Raw genomic sequence first — 16,059 nt, forward strand, 5'->3', positions numbered from 1 at the left:
GAGTCATTATTTTAATGACTTCTGACTTGACTTGATAAAAGACTTACGACTTGACTCGGACTTGAACGTCAATGACTTACGACCTGAATCGACTTGCATCTGTTGACTTGATGATGACTTGATCATATTTAATATTTTAGCACAAAAGTGGCACGACATGGACAAAAATCTGGGTTTGATTTTGCTAAATGCAGCAGCACTTTGTTTATAATCAACTTCAGTTGCACTTTGTGCTTATTTGAGCAAATACATGAAGCTTTAAGAAGCTTTATTTCTGGAATGTATTTATTATCATCATTAAATTGAAGTTGGAAAAATGACTTGATTATGACTTGAAAATTCAAAGTTAAGGACTTGGACTTGACTTGGACTTCCACATCATTGACTTTGGACTCGACCTGGACTTGGTTGTCTTTGACTTGGATTTGACTCGAGACTTCACTGGAAAGACTTGTGACTTTGGGTGGAATATCCCTTTAAATCCAAGTAGCAACTTTTTGTTTGAATATTACAGCTTAAGAAAGTTATGATATTTTCCCCTTTAAAATAGATTATTTAGAATGTAATGTAAGAGATGATTGTTATAAAACCACATTTACCTTCAACTTCACAAGAACTTACAGAATGTTTATATAATTATTGCCACATACAGGTGCTGGCCAGTAAATTAGAATATCATCAAAAGGTTGAAAATATTTCAGTAATTCCATTCAAAACGTGAAACTTGTACATTATATTCATGCAATGCACACAGACCAATGTATTTCCGATGTTTATTACGTTTAATTTTGATATTTATAGGTGACAACCAATGAAAACATCAAATCTGGTATCTCAGAAAATTAGAATATTCTAAAGGCCAATGAAAAAATGTTTGTTTCTCTAATGTTGGCCAACTGAAAAGAATGAACATGAAAAGAATGTGCATGTATAGCACTCAATACTTAGTCGGGGCTCCTTTTGCCTCAATAACTGCAGTAATGCGGCGTGGCATGGACTCGATCAGTCTGTGGCACTGCTCAGGTGTTATGAGAGCCCAGGTTGCTCTGATAGTCGTCTTCAGCTCCTCTGCATTGTTGGGTCTAGCGTATTGCATCCTCCGCTTCACAATACCCCATAGATTTTCTATGGGGTTAAGGTCAGGCGAGTTTGCTGGCCAATCAAGGACAGGGATACCATGGTCCTTGAACCAGGTGCTGGTGGTTTTGGCACTGTGTGCAGGTGCCAAGTCCTGTTGAAAGGTGAAGTCTGCATCCCCATAAAGTTGGTCAGCAGCAGGAAGCATGAAGTGCTCTAAAACTTCCTGGTAGACGGCTGCATTGACCCTGGACCTCAGGAAACAGAGTGGGCCAACACCGGCAGATGACATGGCACCCCACACCATCACTGACGGTGGAAACTTTACACTGGACCTCATGCAACGTGGATTCTGTGCTTCTCCGCTCTTCCTCCAGACTCTGGGTCCTTGATTTCCAAAGGAAATGCAGAACTTGCTTTCATCAGAAAACATAACTTTGGACCACTCAGCATCAGTCCAGTCCTTTTTGTCCTTGGCCCAGGCGAGACGCTTCTTGCGCTGTTTCATGTTCAAGAGTGGCTTGACACACGGAATGCGACACCTGAATCCCATGTCTTTCATGAGTCTCCTCGTGGTGGTTCTTGAAGCGCTGACTCCAGCTGCAGTCCACTCTTTGTGGATCTCCCCCACATTTTTGAATGGGTTTGTCGTCACAATTCTCTGCAGGGTGCGGTTATCCCTAGAGCTTGTACACTTTTTTCTACCACATTTTTTCCGTCCCTTCGCCTGTCTGTTAATGTGCTTGGACACAGAGCTCTGCGAACAGCCAGCTTCTTTAGCAATCACCTTTTGTGTCTTGCCCTCCTTGTGCAAGGTGTCAATGATTGTCTTTTGGACAGCTGTTAAGTCAGAAGTCTTCCCCATGATTGTGGTGCCTTCAAAACAAGACTGAGGGACCTTTTAAAGGCCTTTGCAGGTGTTTTGAGTAAATCAGCTGATTAGAGTGGCAGCAGGTGTCTTCTATATTCAGCCTTTTCAGAATATTCTAATTTTTTGAGATACCAAATTTGGAGTTTTCATTAGTTGTCACTTATGAATATCAAATTTAAATGTAATGAACATTGGAAATACATTGGTCTGTGTGCATTGCATGAATATAATGTACAAGTTTCACGTTTTGAATGGAATTACTGAAATATTTTCAACCTTTTGATGATATTCTAATTTACTGGCCAGCACCTGTACATGCACAAATTCCTGTTTCATTAATGATGCAACATTTTCTATTTCTGGTGAAATTCAAGAACAACCCAGAAGCCATACGCCCTCCCATCACAAATGTGTAACACTTGCTTTGCATCAAAGGCAACCAGTCAGCAATAAAAAACAGTATTTTAAACAGCTGGGTGTGATCATTCTAGTCTCTGCTTTTTCATCTAATTGTTTATAGCATAAAAATCAGTTAAAAGCCCGTGAAACTGGTCTCTTGGAACACGTCTTATGAAACTAAATCGGCTGCAAAAGACAGAGCAGGCCCAGTGTTTCCAACCCAATTTTTGATGCTGTTTTTTTTAGGTAAGCTTTTCTCAACGCTCTGGACTTTTTCTTGGTCCCTGCTGTGTCATATAATCTACAAAAGAATAAAAAAAGAAATTGATCTGGCACTTCTGTAAAACTTTCTTGAGCTGTAATGTTTAATAGCTAGATTGAATACATTTTTTTAACTTTAATAGATTCACGAGTTAGAAAAAATAACTACACTTGCAAAAGAAAATGACGAAACCTTAAAAATATGTGACTTATACATGCAACTTTACACAAACTATATTTTAAATTTGCTCATAACTTAATAAATGGGACACATTAGGCTGATCAGACTGTTCAAGAGGAAGAGTAAACGTGAGATTTTTGCAGGGCACTGCATAAAAATGACATAAGATGCTTCCATTAGAAGCCTACATTTTCTATGATGTTGCTGCGGAAGATTAAACATTTTTATGTGCATTGACCAAAACAACGCTAAGTTATTAAATATAAGTTACACAGATAAGAATCTTGTGTCTGTTCTAGTCTTGTTAGATCTCAGTGCTGCCTTTGACACAGTTAATCACAATGTTCTTTTAGAAAGACTTGAACATGTTGTAGGGATCAAAGGAACAGCGCTAGGCTGGTTTAAATTATACCTGTCTGATAGATTTCATTTTGTAAACATACATGACAAATCTTCATACTCCAGGGTACTTGTGGAGTACCACAGGGTTCAGTGCTTGGACCAATTCTTTTTACTATATATATGCTCCCAATTGGTAAAATCATTAGACAGCATGGGATAAACTTCCACTGTTATGCTGACGATACTCAGTTATATTTATCCATTAACCCTGATGAACCTAATCGGTTAGTTAGATTACAGGCTTGTCTTGAGGACATAAAAAATTGGATGACTCAGAACTTTTTGCTTTTAAATCAAGACAAGACGGAAGTTCTCATCTTTGGACCTGAATTTCAGAAAAGGAAATTCCTCAGTCAATCACCTGACCTGAGTGGCATTAAATTAGTCTTCGAGAACAAAGTAAGGAACCTTGGTGTTATCTTTGACCAGGACATGTCATTCAAATCCCACGTTAAACAGGTGTGTAGGATTTCCTTTTTCCACCTTCGGAATATTGCTAAGATTAGAAGCATCCTTTCCAGGAGTGATGCTGAAAAACTAGTTCATGCATTTATTACATCAAGACTGGATTACTGTAATTCATTACTCTCAGGAAGTCCACAGAATGTAGTTAAAAGTCTTCAGCTTGTCCAAAATGCTGCAGCTAAAGTTCTGATGAGAATTACAAAGAGAGATCATATCTCTCCTGTCTTAGCTTCCCTACATTGGCTACCTATTAAATTCAGAATAGATTTTAAGATCCTTCTTCTAACAATCAAGCTCCATCATACATCAGTGATCGGATTGTTCCTTGTGTTCCTAAATGAGCACTTCGCTCTCAGACTGCAGATTTACTGGTGGTTCCCAGAATATCTAAAAATAGGATGGGAGGCAGATCTCTTAGTTATCAGGCTCCTCTCCTGTGGAACCAGCCCCCAGCTTTAGTCCGTGAGGCAGACACCTTGTCTACTTTTAAGAATAGGCTTCAAACATTTTTATTTGATAGGGCCTATGGTTAAAATCTGATGTTAGCCCAGATCTGGACAAGTGGGGGAGTAGAGGGAGGTGGAGTGTACAGTCGGTAAAGACGGCTCTCCCTTGCCCTGCCTCCAACATGCCTCCATCTAAATAGGATAGATTATCCAGAGTGATCTCTGTAGTTATGCTGCTATAGGCTTAGACTGCTGGAGGACACACTGACCACTTTTCACACTTTACTACTTTCTTCTACAATCTGCTCTTTAACTGTATTATTTCCTGCAATTTCTGCTGTTAACTTTATTTTTTCTCTAAGTATTTATCTCCCCAGAAGAAGCTACAATGATTTTCTGATGAGCTGTGGTGGCCTCATGGAGGGGGCCATCGTCTAGCACACTGCTGCTAATCACTTAAACATTCTCCCTCTCCTGATAATAACACTTTGCTTTCCTTGACGTTGGATGTGCTGCTGCTAGTTTACTCGTTTAATTATAGATCCACTAGGATAAATACAATAAAGTTTATCTCTCGCCAAACAGAATATTAACTAAGAAATCACAATGTAACCATAGACACATTACTTGGTGTGTGTGTGTGTGTGTGTGTGTGTGTGTGTGTGTGTGTGTCTGCTCTGTCTTCTCGATCCCCAGTGAGTCGTGGTGGATGGCTGCTTATACTGAGCCAGGATCCTATGGAGGTTTCTTCCTGTTAAAAGGGAGTTTTCCTCTCCCCTGTTGCTGCATGCTTGCTTAGTATGAGGATTGCTGTATAGTCACTGACTAGCGACTCGATGCAATTTGCTGGGTTCCTTATATAGGAAACTTTTTTTCTGATTGGCTTAATGAACTGACCTGTATTGGAATGTTTATTATGTGAAGTACCTTGAGACGACTCTTGTCGTGATTTGGCGCTATATAAATAAACTTGAATTGAATAAACACAACATCTGATCTGATATAATGATTTAAACATCACTTTCTTTTAGTTTTCCTGCATTTGTTTGATTCGTTGTGTTGAGAATCTTATTTCCTGCAGAGATGCAGAAGTTTTCTCTCTGCAACTGCTTTGAAGTTTAATGCGTTTTCATATTCATTTACTGTTTGCAGGTTCTGCAACGCACTACTACAAACCTTTTGTTGTAGATATCAGAGCTGGATAGGCTATTTGATCTGCACATGTATATATTTTCACAGCTGAATATAATCCAAGTAGGTGGTGATAAGGGTGAATTTTTCCTCGGCGCATTTTGCAATCCTGTTTGTTATTCAGCCTCTTTGACCAATTAGAACCAATCTGACTTCAGCCTCATTAGTTCAGTGCTGATGAGTTGTTTTTATTAGTACTGATGATGCAGGTGAAACTCTGCCCACGCTGCTGGATCTCTAACGGAGTTTATGTTTTGGAGCAGCGTGGATATTTTGGGGTAATTAATAGTGGTGTAATGACTGCTGCTCCTGATTAACGCAGGAAAAGCTGATTAAACCAATGTGCTCCTTGGATTGTTAACATCATCAGGAGAAAACGGCGGACAACCTATGTGTGTTTGCATGCAGGCGTGAAATCGGAGCTCACGTTGGCTGGAGGAGTGAGGTTATTGGCTTAATTAGAGGTTCCGTTCCATGCCGTGCCGCTGATCCGCCCCTGGTTTTGTGCACCGCCCCGCACAGCCAGCTGCTGCAGCGCGAGGGACCGGTGCGCCGTTTCTCACCGTTTCGACTCGCCTTGTTTGCCTCCAGTCCGGCTGTAGCTCCGAGCGTCTGCGCGGCGTGTGGATGAGGTACAGAGGGAACAACCGGGAGCGCACGCACGCACGCACACACTGGCTGAAGCAGCCAAGTTAACTCCCAGCAGACCCGCCGGGGACTCAGACAGACTCGGGAGTTTCATTTCGCAGCCAGACCGGGGCGCATCTCGTCTCCTTGAAGTGATCCTTTTCTATGCGGGCTCTCCGTCGCGCTCCCGTCGGAAGGAGTCTGGGTGCACGCACTAGAAGAGGAGGAGGAGGAGGAGGAGGAGGTGGGGAGAGAAACGATCATTACTTTTGAACAGACGCTCGGACATGGAGCTGTCCGTCCGGGCGCACTCTGCGTTGGGAAACCCCATCATCTGTCCGCTGTGAGGAACGCCGAAAATGCAGCAAAACCCCAGCCATCTTTGAGTAGTTTATGAGGGATTCTTTTTCAAAAAGAGAACGGGAGAGGAAGGAAGAAGGGGGGTGTTCTCGGACTCAATCGGATCACTCTCCACGCCGAGAGTCTGGGTTTGGCACGGAGCTGTAAGTAGCCTTTAATTAAAGAGCATATTTGGGTCTTTTTAGTGCAAGTGTTGGGTTATGGCTCTGCGAACCAATGCAATTTATTTACACTCTCACGATAGAAGAAGGCAAATGTCAGAAAATGGGCTCACGGGCTCCTCCAGCAGTTTCTAGCTGAGATCAATACATAGCCCATGGTGCAGGATGAGGTGTTTTGTGGCGGCTGTATATGGCAGACACACTTTGGGAAGTTGCTTGTATTTGTAATCACAATTAGGCGATGAAATATATATTTCAAGTTGATTTTCCTTTAAGTGGGATGCTTTTGGTTCATGCTTTTATGATTTTGTATTTAAAAAACGGAATGAATTTATCCTAAAATTCAAAATGTGGCAAATAAATCTTATGTCACAAAATATCCTTCAGAAACATCATGGAAGCTTATTCAGAAGATAGTCACAAATTTGTCTTTGATGCAAAAACAAACAAACAAAAATGACCTAAATGATGATTAAATTGAACTCAAACAAAACATCCCCACCCAGTTCTGGACACAGTTGGATGTCAGTCAGTGTCTACATTTACTTTTCCATTTTGTGGCTGTAAAATAAGATCATTTCACAGGACATGTATAATTCACAGACCTGAGCTAGCCATGTGTGATAATGGGACACACACACACACACACACACACACACACACACACACACACACACACACACACACACACACACACACACACACACACACACACACAGTCTTTTACAGACTGAAGGAACCATATTTTACTCTCACGTGAAGCTTTTAGAGATAGGGCCGCAGAAGGAAGAAAAACCAGAAAAACACACATGAGAGCCAGTGCCAGACTGAAATATGAAGGTTAAGGAACATTTACATATAATCCATACTGTCTATACCAAATGAGGACAGTGGCGCATCATTATATAAGCTACACTGACAACTTGGGAATCCAAGGGCTTTCCTAGCATATGCTTATATAACAGCTTGATACTGAAAATTATGGATGACTTTAGGCTCCGGCGCCATTTCTTTTCCACTCTTAATAAACCAACAGATTTCTTTGTTCTGCAGCATTTCATCTGCCATGGACACAGAATGAGAAACTTTTTCACCACCATGCAAATCCGCTCATAGTTTTTTGTTTCTTTTTGATGTTTTGCCAGCCATTCTGGAAATGGCTTGGCTGGCATGATGCTCAGTAGTGTGTCTGCCTGGCGCTGACATTCCCATCAATGATTCCCAATGATGAAAAGGTCACCTCCCCCCCTGCCAATAACTGAAGGCTGAAAAGAGATTTTGGACTTGGGGGGAAAAAAGAGAAGAAGCCACATTTGAAACAAGTGCTTGGTGGGTAAATGGTTGGAATTTAAATTGGGGAGGGAGTGGTGATACTGGGGACAAATGGCCTACCCCCCTTCCACCCCATCCCTCACCCACCCCAAGACATGCTGGTTTGGTCCATTTGTCTGTGTCGTCTTGGGAGGAAGTGCCATCTCATCTCACATTGCGCAAATGGTTTCAGTGCATGCTAGTGTGAATTCTTGCAGGTTTTTGTAACTGCCAATTTCCATATCAAAGTGTCTGCATTTCAATAGGGAGAACTTGAGCTACCAGCCCCCTTCCTCCAAGCAGTTTTGTTCTGATGGAGCACTGCTGCTGCTGGTGGTGTCGGTGCTGGTGAAGGAGGCTACTGACAGGATTTCTGGACACGTCAGTTGGTTGCATGAGTGTGTATGTGTGTGTGTGTGTTAGAGAGTAGCAAGTGTTTGTGTTGGAGGCAGATTTTAGTGTGGATTGGGCCAACGTTTCGGCCAAAGAGCCGTGTATTGTGTGGAAATTCTGGAGGCCGAGCAGAGACGCATCATGTTTAAAAGATTTATTGTTTCAGCATTTCGAAAAATCACCAACCAAAGTTTCTTTTTTGTTTTTTCAAAGAAAGGCAACTCACACTCTTCCTTTCCGTAAAATAGATGGCAGAAATCATTTGCAGAATTTTTTGTTTTCACGTTTTATCTAATTCAGCTGCAGCCTTCAGCGTCTGTAATCCTCCCAAATGATGTCGTTTTTGACTGCCTTCTTTCAGTCCGACTGGTTTAATTTGACAGTGATAGAGTGGAGATGTAAAGATACAGAACGTGCATGCTTTGTGTGAAACTCTGAGGGGTGTCTGATTATTTTTTTCTGTTTCAGAGATAATATTTATTTCCAATTCTGTGCAGCTGCTGTTTTGTTAGAGGAAGAATGCGCCGAGACACTCTTTATTTTGATGGATTCCTTTTTCGCTTCTCCTCATTGTTTTGCGATACGCATTCTAATCTTCACTTCACTTTTCAGCAGGTTAAATAGATGAAAATAAACACTTAGACACTTTGCACCGCGCACAAAACGGAACAAAACAAGCATTGTTTTTTTGCCTTGTGCACGCCCTTACTTTGAAAATAGGATCAACATAGGTTAATAGTGAAAGAGAGTGCAGTGTGTGAAATGTTATTACACAGAGACAGGGAATGTAAATGTCATTGGAGGAGCGGCAGGGGTCAGTGGCCCCTTCATGGTCATCCTGCTGGTAATAACATGAGCCAACTATTCTCCAATCGGCTGGAGTAGAGAGCTCGCTCCTTCCTCTCCGTCTCTTTGTTTGGACAGAATAGCATCACAAAACCTCAGAGAGGGGCAAGAGCAGGAGGGCAGTTTTGAGTTTGAAGCCAAGAAGAGCAGGATGGAGTGGAGAAAAGAAAAAAGAAGCCAGGCTTCACCTGCCATCTCCGCTCACGGCCAGCAGGTTTGACAGCTGTCTTGTTCAATTCCTCCAACTCGAAAAGTTGGATAAACAAATGGACCGCGAGGGGAGACAAGGCGGGATGAGTAATGGCAGATGAGTTTGGATTAGATTGATCTTCAAAGGGAAATACCTCCTTACATGCAAGGCACGTAGAGTTTTCCTACATATGGTCTAATTCTCTCTCTCTGTTAGCAATTTCTCCAGTTTCTCGGCTCGAACAAAGCCCTGAGAACAGACTGCCTGCATCGTGCGTGTGTAGGAGGATAAGACAGGAGCAACGGTGGTGAGTTTGTTGAGTTGAGGAAAAAAAATTGAAGGTGGGGAGGAAGCCATGCTGCGGTGCTGAGCCGTACCCCGGTCGTTCAAATTATTAAAAAGCTGCTGAGGAGGAGGGTTACAGGCATTTGGCTCGGTGGAGGCTGCTGTCAGAGAAGAAATTGGCATAAGTGCTCCCACTAAGATAAATTTCTTCTTGCTCGCTGCAAAATGATCCAGACACGAGAAAGTAGTGGCTGCGACTGAGGGGTATGACACAAAAAAAAAAAAAACTGGCATTCTGCTTTAATTCTCCAAAGCTCCACCCCACCCATCCTCTGTCCATTCATTTATTTATGTTTTTCAAAGTTGCATCAAAACTGCTCGCCTGTTGCCCAAAAAAAGCAAACAAAAACACGACTGGGTTTGAAAACAGAAAGGGCAAAGTGTTTATCAAGGTGCTGGAGGGTGAGTTTTATTCACTACAGAAGCCCTTCCTAGCTGTTTCGTGGCTTGCCTAGAAAATAAATAGACAGACGAGACGAACAGATGAGTGTGTGTTAGCTCAGTTAACGCCACGGATGGATCCATCCCACTGTTTTGCTGAGAAAATACCTCTAAGAGAGAAAAAAAATCTGCCCCATAATGCCACCTCCTGTGTTTAAAATGACAGTTAACTTTCCCCCACTGGTTTAAAATGGATGTTTAATGATCAACAGAAGCTCCGGGCTTCAGGGTCTCACAGTCACGCCGGTTCTGTGTGTGCACTCGAGTAAGAAAAACCACCCCTCCGTGTCGTTGTGGGATGCCCGATTCAAAAACGAGCTAGTTCTGAAGTGATGGATCATCAGAGGTCTCTTTGGGTTGTGTGTTAACCCTTTGGAGTGTGCAGCCAGGGGAGCCGTCGGCGGGCGTGTGATGGATGTGTCCCTGGTGTTTGCGTTCCATATATCAGAAGATTAGTGCTGACCTGTGAGTTGTCTGGGCCGCCCTCGGAGCTCCTCGTCCGGCGCTGCCCGATATTAGCATATAAGGACGCTGCTCCGTCTCAGGGGGATACAAAGATAGGGTTCTTTATTTGGTTCTGTCACAGTATAGGTCACAGGAAGTGTGTAGATTAAAGGCTGAGGACCGTGTTGGTATTAGGTGTATCTGACAGGTCATCTGTCTTCAGTGCTTCCCTGAAATTCCTAAATAGCACCATATAATTATCCCAGAAATTGAGGTTTGGGCCATGCTTCACTGCAGCTCCTCTTTTACGGCATTCGTGAATTATAAACATATGTAAATCAGTCAACTGATGTCGTTTACAGCGGTATTTTGAAATGTCTTAAATTGTTGCAACTATACATCATGTCTTCTTGTGTTATTATTGTTATTTCCAATTGGGTTATCTGTTGGGGCTTGCCACGTGTGATGGACGGCCTTAATTCTTCCATTAAGTGCTTTCACAACCACATTTTCCTCTTTAGAAACCAGTCATTGGAAGCATTAAAAGGGTAAATTAAATACTACATCCATGCCCTTTGACTCACCTCCTTTTTTCTGCAGATTCTTTCAAATGATCATAAAATCTTCCCCCACTTAGTGCTCTCATGCAATGTTTAAATGTCACCTCCCACAGTATTGCTGGCATTTGTCCTTGTTGTGTCTTTACGTATTGGAAGAATACTTCAAATGCCAGTTTTCAGAGAGCTGCTTCATGCATCAAGGGGAGAATTATTTCCTTTACAATCGCCTGTAATCTGTGAGCTCTTTGTTGCCATGTCTAATGGCTATTTAATTCCTATTTGGTGTCACAAATGTCTTGTGCTGAAGCCAATCTATTTTCAAGGTGAGGAGATATTGTCAAAGTCCTTGAACGTACTCCGGGCTTTGATTGGCAGGCGTTTTCGGAGATGGAGGATGAGGGGTGTTGAGAGCCTCACTGCAAAGAGAATCTATTACCTGGGATGGCATAGGCATGCTTTCACAATGTGTCAGTGAAATCAGCCATCTTGTGTGCTCCTGGTGTCTTGTCGGCACAACGAGGGAGCAGCTTTCAAGTTTAATTTTGGTAGTTGCTATAAGCGATTTTATTGATGTTTTCAACTTGAGCTTAACACTGTGATAAATCATCATGTAAAGGCAAAAACACAGAAGTGTTTGTCAGTGTCACCGTATAATCTATTTTGTGATCACTTGCAGCATTAAACCAAAAAAGAAATGAAAGATTTGCAACATAAATGGCATTCTGGCAAATCAAAAAGGCGCAGTATAGAACTCGAAACTCAGCTGAGCTCTTTCTTGTGGAGTTGTGCTGATTTCCGCCATTTCAAAAGCCTCTTTGGTGCAGAGAGAAAAGGACTGCAGGCTCTGAGAGTTGCAAGCGAGAGAAGGAAGCTTGTTGTTGATCAGCCAAGCAAATCAGATCTTGATATTTGAAGAGTGGAGTTGTGATTGCTAATCACTCCACCGCTGAGTTTTAATTAGGAGACTCATAGGCTTTCTGTCATTTCTCGGCAGAGCATAGTCAAGCATCAGATGTACTCAAAAGAACAAATAATTAGATGCCTTAGTAGTCGAGGCTACAAAAACATGCTCCGTGTTTATTTTTTTTTTACAGTGTACATGAATGAGTGTCATTCTAAACGCTGATTAAAAACTGCAACACAGCACTGTTGAATGCAAACTTTTGTAATTCACAAAAAACGTTGGGACCTTATCACCGCTTGGTTGTTTCTCAATATGCATACTCATCTGAGCTTTTGTACTCGGGTTCTTGTGAAACGATATCAACATTGGCCCAACTATTGTTCCAGTTCTAAGTACAAATCACTGCAAGTAGCTCAAAGTTCCTGGATGTGTTCTTGCTCCATCCAATGTGTCGAGGATGCATGAACGCATCCTCCTGTAGACTTAAGAAGAAGAAATCTTAGACTAAGATATCTGATGATGCAATGTGATTGTGAAAACATTACACACTGAATGGAAAATGGCAGAGGCGAAAACTCCCAACTGTATTGTTTTTATATCAAACATACAAATAATTAAGTTTAAAGAAATAAATATATACGTGACTGTTGCGTGTAAATTAGATGTTTTTTTTTCTGGATGTTCACTGCACCTCAGAATAACTCATTTCTCGTTTCTTTCTTTATTGAACATGTAAATGGGTAGACAAATTAAAGTATTCAAAAATAAACCCATTCATATGTATATGCATATATATGTAGAACATGTTCAATAGGAAGGGAAAGAAGCTCTGGTAGCCCCCCCCCCAATCAAATTTCAAGGAAGATAAAACAAAAAAATTATTTTCCCTACACTGAGTGTCATAGCCATTTTCTTCAGGGTATCCGCGAGTCCTTAAAAAGTCTTAAAAAGTCTTAAATTAGCTTTTCCAAATTTAAGGTCTTAAAAATCCTTAAAAATGACTAATAATCCTTAAATACAGCTTTCAAAGGTCTTAAATTACCAAAGACAAAAGGTTTATTAGGTCTTTAAGTTTTCCTGAATTTCTAGTTAGTGTTCAGCTTTTTTTGTGTGCGATGTTGGCAAAAGTGGAACCGTACACATTCAGCTGGTTGTGAAAGGGGGCTTTTTAGATGAGCACGTTAGCTGGTTAAGCTAGTGGGAGCTTGCGCCATGGGGAAGTGCAAGTTTAATGGTAACTGGCTAATCCTACGTTGGCGACATAGGTTAGCACCGGTTCCAGGCAATAGCTGGAAATTATAGCTTAAATTTAATTTTAAAAATAGCTTAAATTTGGTCAAATTGGCCTTAAAAAAGGTCTTAAAAAGTCTTAAATTTGGCTCCCGTAAACCTGCAGATACCCTGTTTCTTATAACATGCTTTATCCTCAATCACACAAACAAAAATTACATTTTTTATGCCCCCCCCCCCCCCTTCCAATATCCACAGCTCCCAGTTTAACAATAGACAATTACAATCAAATGCAACACCCTTACAACTTTTCCTCCTCCTCCATGCAATTAATTAGTATAATTTTTTATACTTATCTTTAAACTTATGCAATGAGGGACTTTGCTTTAGATCCCCACTTAGCTTATTCCAGACTTTTACACCCATAACAGGAATACAAAATTACTTTAATGTTGTTGTAAAATATGTATGCCTAAAGTTAAGTTTGTATCTGAAATCATATACGTTCTCTGGTTTTATAACTAACTAGCTAAGCCAAAAATTGAGGATTTTGTGGATGTTCTTGACGAAGAAGAAAAGATCTTTTCTATAGCGCCTCTCAAGATAAAAATCACGAGGTGCTTCACAAAAACAAAACAAAAATTAAAAACATTAAAATTATTAAAAATATGTTTAAAATGAGCAAAATAGACAATTGTGGTAAAACATGTAAAGAAAGAGAGAGGTAGAGTGAATAGGAAAGAGGGAAATCAGTGGATCCTGAGGAAGGTGAAACAGGTAGGGAGAGCAGAACAAGGAGAGAGTGGTGAATTTGGTCATACCAAAGCCAGCTTGAACAGGTGAATTTTCAGCTGCTTTGCCGATGTTGATATATAAAAAATGGTAAATATCGACGCAAAATACAGACATATACCGATATATTGGTCTACCCTATAACAGAGTACAGATCTGTTCCAAATGCTGTCCTCCTCCTCCCGTACTCGGTAGAATGAACTTTCTGCTGTACCTATCAGGTATGCAAGAACATACGACCGCTGAGTTAGCTGAGATCTTGTCTTAACCCTAGCCCTAACCCAGCCATGCATGGACACTTTCTTCTTTTGCGTAACACCGAAGGAAGCTCTAATCGAGTTATTTTCTCGAGGTTATTGCTGTAGATTGGATTGAGATTTTTTTTGTAATAGGTAGGTTTCTGTCCTGTGCTTCTAAGACCTTTGTTAGGACATTTTAATTACAGCAGAGCTGGGTGTAATTGATCTAGGCTTAGAGGGATTTCACTGTCAATGAGAATGAGCCTGGGCGTTAATACAGCCGAGCAATCGCTTCCACCTTTGTGCTGCGCCAACCCCCCCCCCCCCCCCCCCCCACACACACACACACTGGTGTGTAATTGGTGGACATGGGGGGAAAAGGTGCATCTTGTTGTTGGTTTTATTTCCATTTTATGCGTAGCTGGTCAAATCAGTTTCTGCCTCCACTTTGACGTATCGGTTGCCAACAACCTGGAGTGTCCTCTTACCAATCGCTTCCTTCATAGTTCCATGTTGTCACCCACAATTCTTAAAGTTTTATAAGGCTGTTAGATAATGCTTCAGGATGAGGGTGAATTATTGATGGCCTTGTTCGTATGAGTGGGACAGGGCAGGCTTTTAACTCTCCGAGCAGCACGGCCTCTCGTGTGGTAACTAAGGGACACCATACAAACACCCAAAGGAATGATGTACTGGAGGAAGAAACAAACGGAGGCAGGGGGCTGAAAATAAAATAAAAGAAGCATGCATCCTTTGCACTGTTGTTCGGCTAAGCCAAAGCACAAAAAGGGAGAGAGAAAAGAAAAAAAAACTTGGCAGCAAAAAGAAGCTTTGCATCAACAGAAGCCTTTTTGCTGTGTGTTTGAAGCATCGAGAGGTTGGTATGGTGGTTGTGTCTGTGCTGCTTACATTTGCTGGATTATGCACACAACATTCGGTGCTGCTTTCTTTCTTTTGTGCAGAAACACGTGCTCGAGTTCGGCGCAATTATTAACACACACGATTTCAGAGTTTGAATGGAAAAGTAAACTTTGTGCTTAGTTTGAGATGACTAGAACCTAAACAAGAGGTTAGGACACTGATTCGTGGATCAAATGAAAATTGATCTGCTTTGCTTACAGAATATTTGTTCAAGTCAAGTAAATACACTATTCATTCTATGGCCCCGGCTTTATTTTCTGCTTTTCTCACTTATCGATTATTGGTCTCACTTGGGTTTTGAACTCTTGATTGGGCAAAACAATAAGAAGACGTTAGGCTAGGAGACAAATGGTTTTAACACTATTTAATGAAGAAACGACGAGAAAATGACTCATACAAAGGATCGTGAAATGCATCGGTAGGGAAATTAACGATCAGCCCCTCAAGCAACAATTTACTGACCGTGTTATGCAGAACATTCACAGACCATGTGGCTTTAACAGTTTTTTTTATAGGAGCAACACATATTCTTCCCAAAGTGGATTAATGTGGTTACATAAACCTTTCTTGTTGTGCTTTGTCTTAGACAGAATGAAGAGTTTTTATGAATGCAAAAAGGAAAGAAAAGGAAAACACCCTTGAACTGTATCTGTTTTTTGGAAAAACAGATAAAGCTCAGTGAAACACGAGTCTGGGTTTACTATTTGACCCAAAATAATAAACATTGTTACATCCTGTAGGATAGATTACAGTTCTTGATATGTTTTTCTTTTTTGCAAACATAACTGCGTTTTACTGAAATCCGTCTGCAGCTACGAATTTTGCAACCACACACCCTGACAGCTGTCCCGAGTCGTACTGCATTTGCTTTCATCATTGTGCCAATTCACTCTGTCTGCACTCCCTTGGCCTTGCATAACAATGGAGCGAGCAAAGCAAACAAGGGAAACTTTGCAAAAGCATAAATTTAAACAATTATCTGTGTGGTCCCAAATGAGCTTT

The 16,059-nt window shown here is 41.2% G+C and overlaps 1 protein-coding gene across 9 annotated transcripts in view; it reads left to right on the forward strand.

Moving 5' to 3' along the window:
* The first annotated feature begins 6,192 nt into the window (after positions 1–6,192).
* Positions 6,193–16,059, forward strand: part of LOC107383893 (adhesion G protein-coupled receptor L2) — a 113,689-nt gene continuing 103,822 nt past the window's right edge. For all 9 annotated transcript variants that reach the window (XM_015956771.3, XM_070541665.1, XM_070541664.1 and 6 more), the window contains exon 1: positions 6,193–6,423. The gene's annotated coding sequence lies outside the window, so the exon portion shown is untranslated. The remainder of the gene's footprint in view (positions 6,424–16,059) is intronic.

The sequence above is a fragment of the Nothobranchius furzeri genome, chromosome 11 (genome assembly GCF_043380555.1).
Source record: "Nothobranchius furzeri strain GRZ-AD chromosome 11, NfurGRZ-RIMD1, whole genome shotgun sequence".
In the NCBI taxonomy this organism is placed as follows: domain Eukaryota; kingdom Metazoa; phylum Chordata; class Actinopteri; order Cyprinodontiformes; family Nothobranchiidae; genus Nothobranchius; species Nothobranchius furzeri.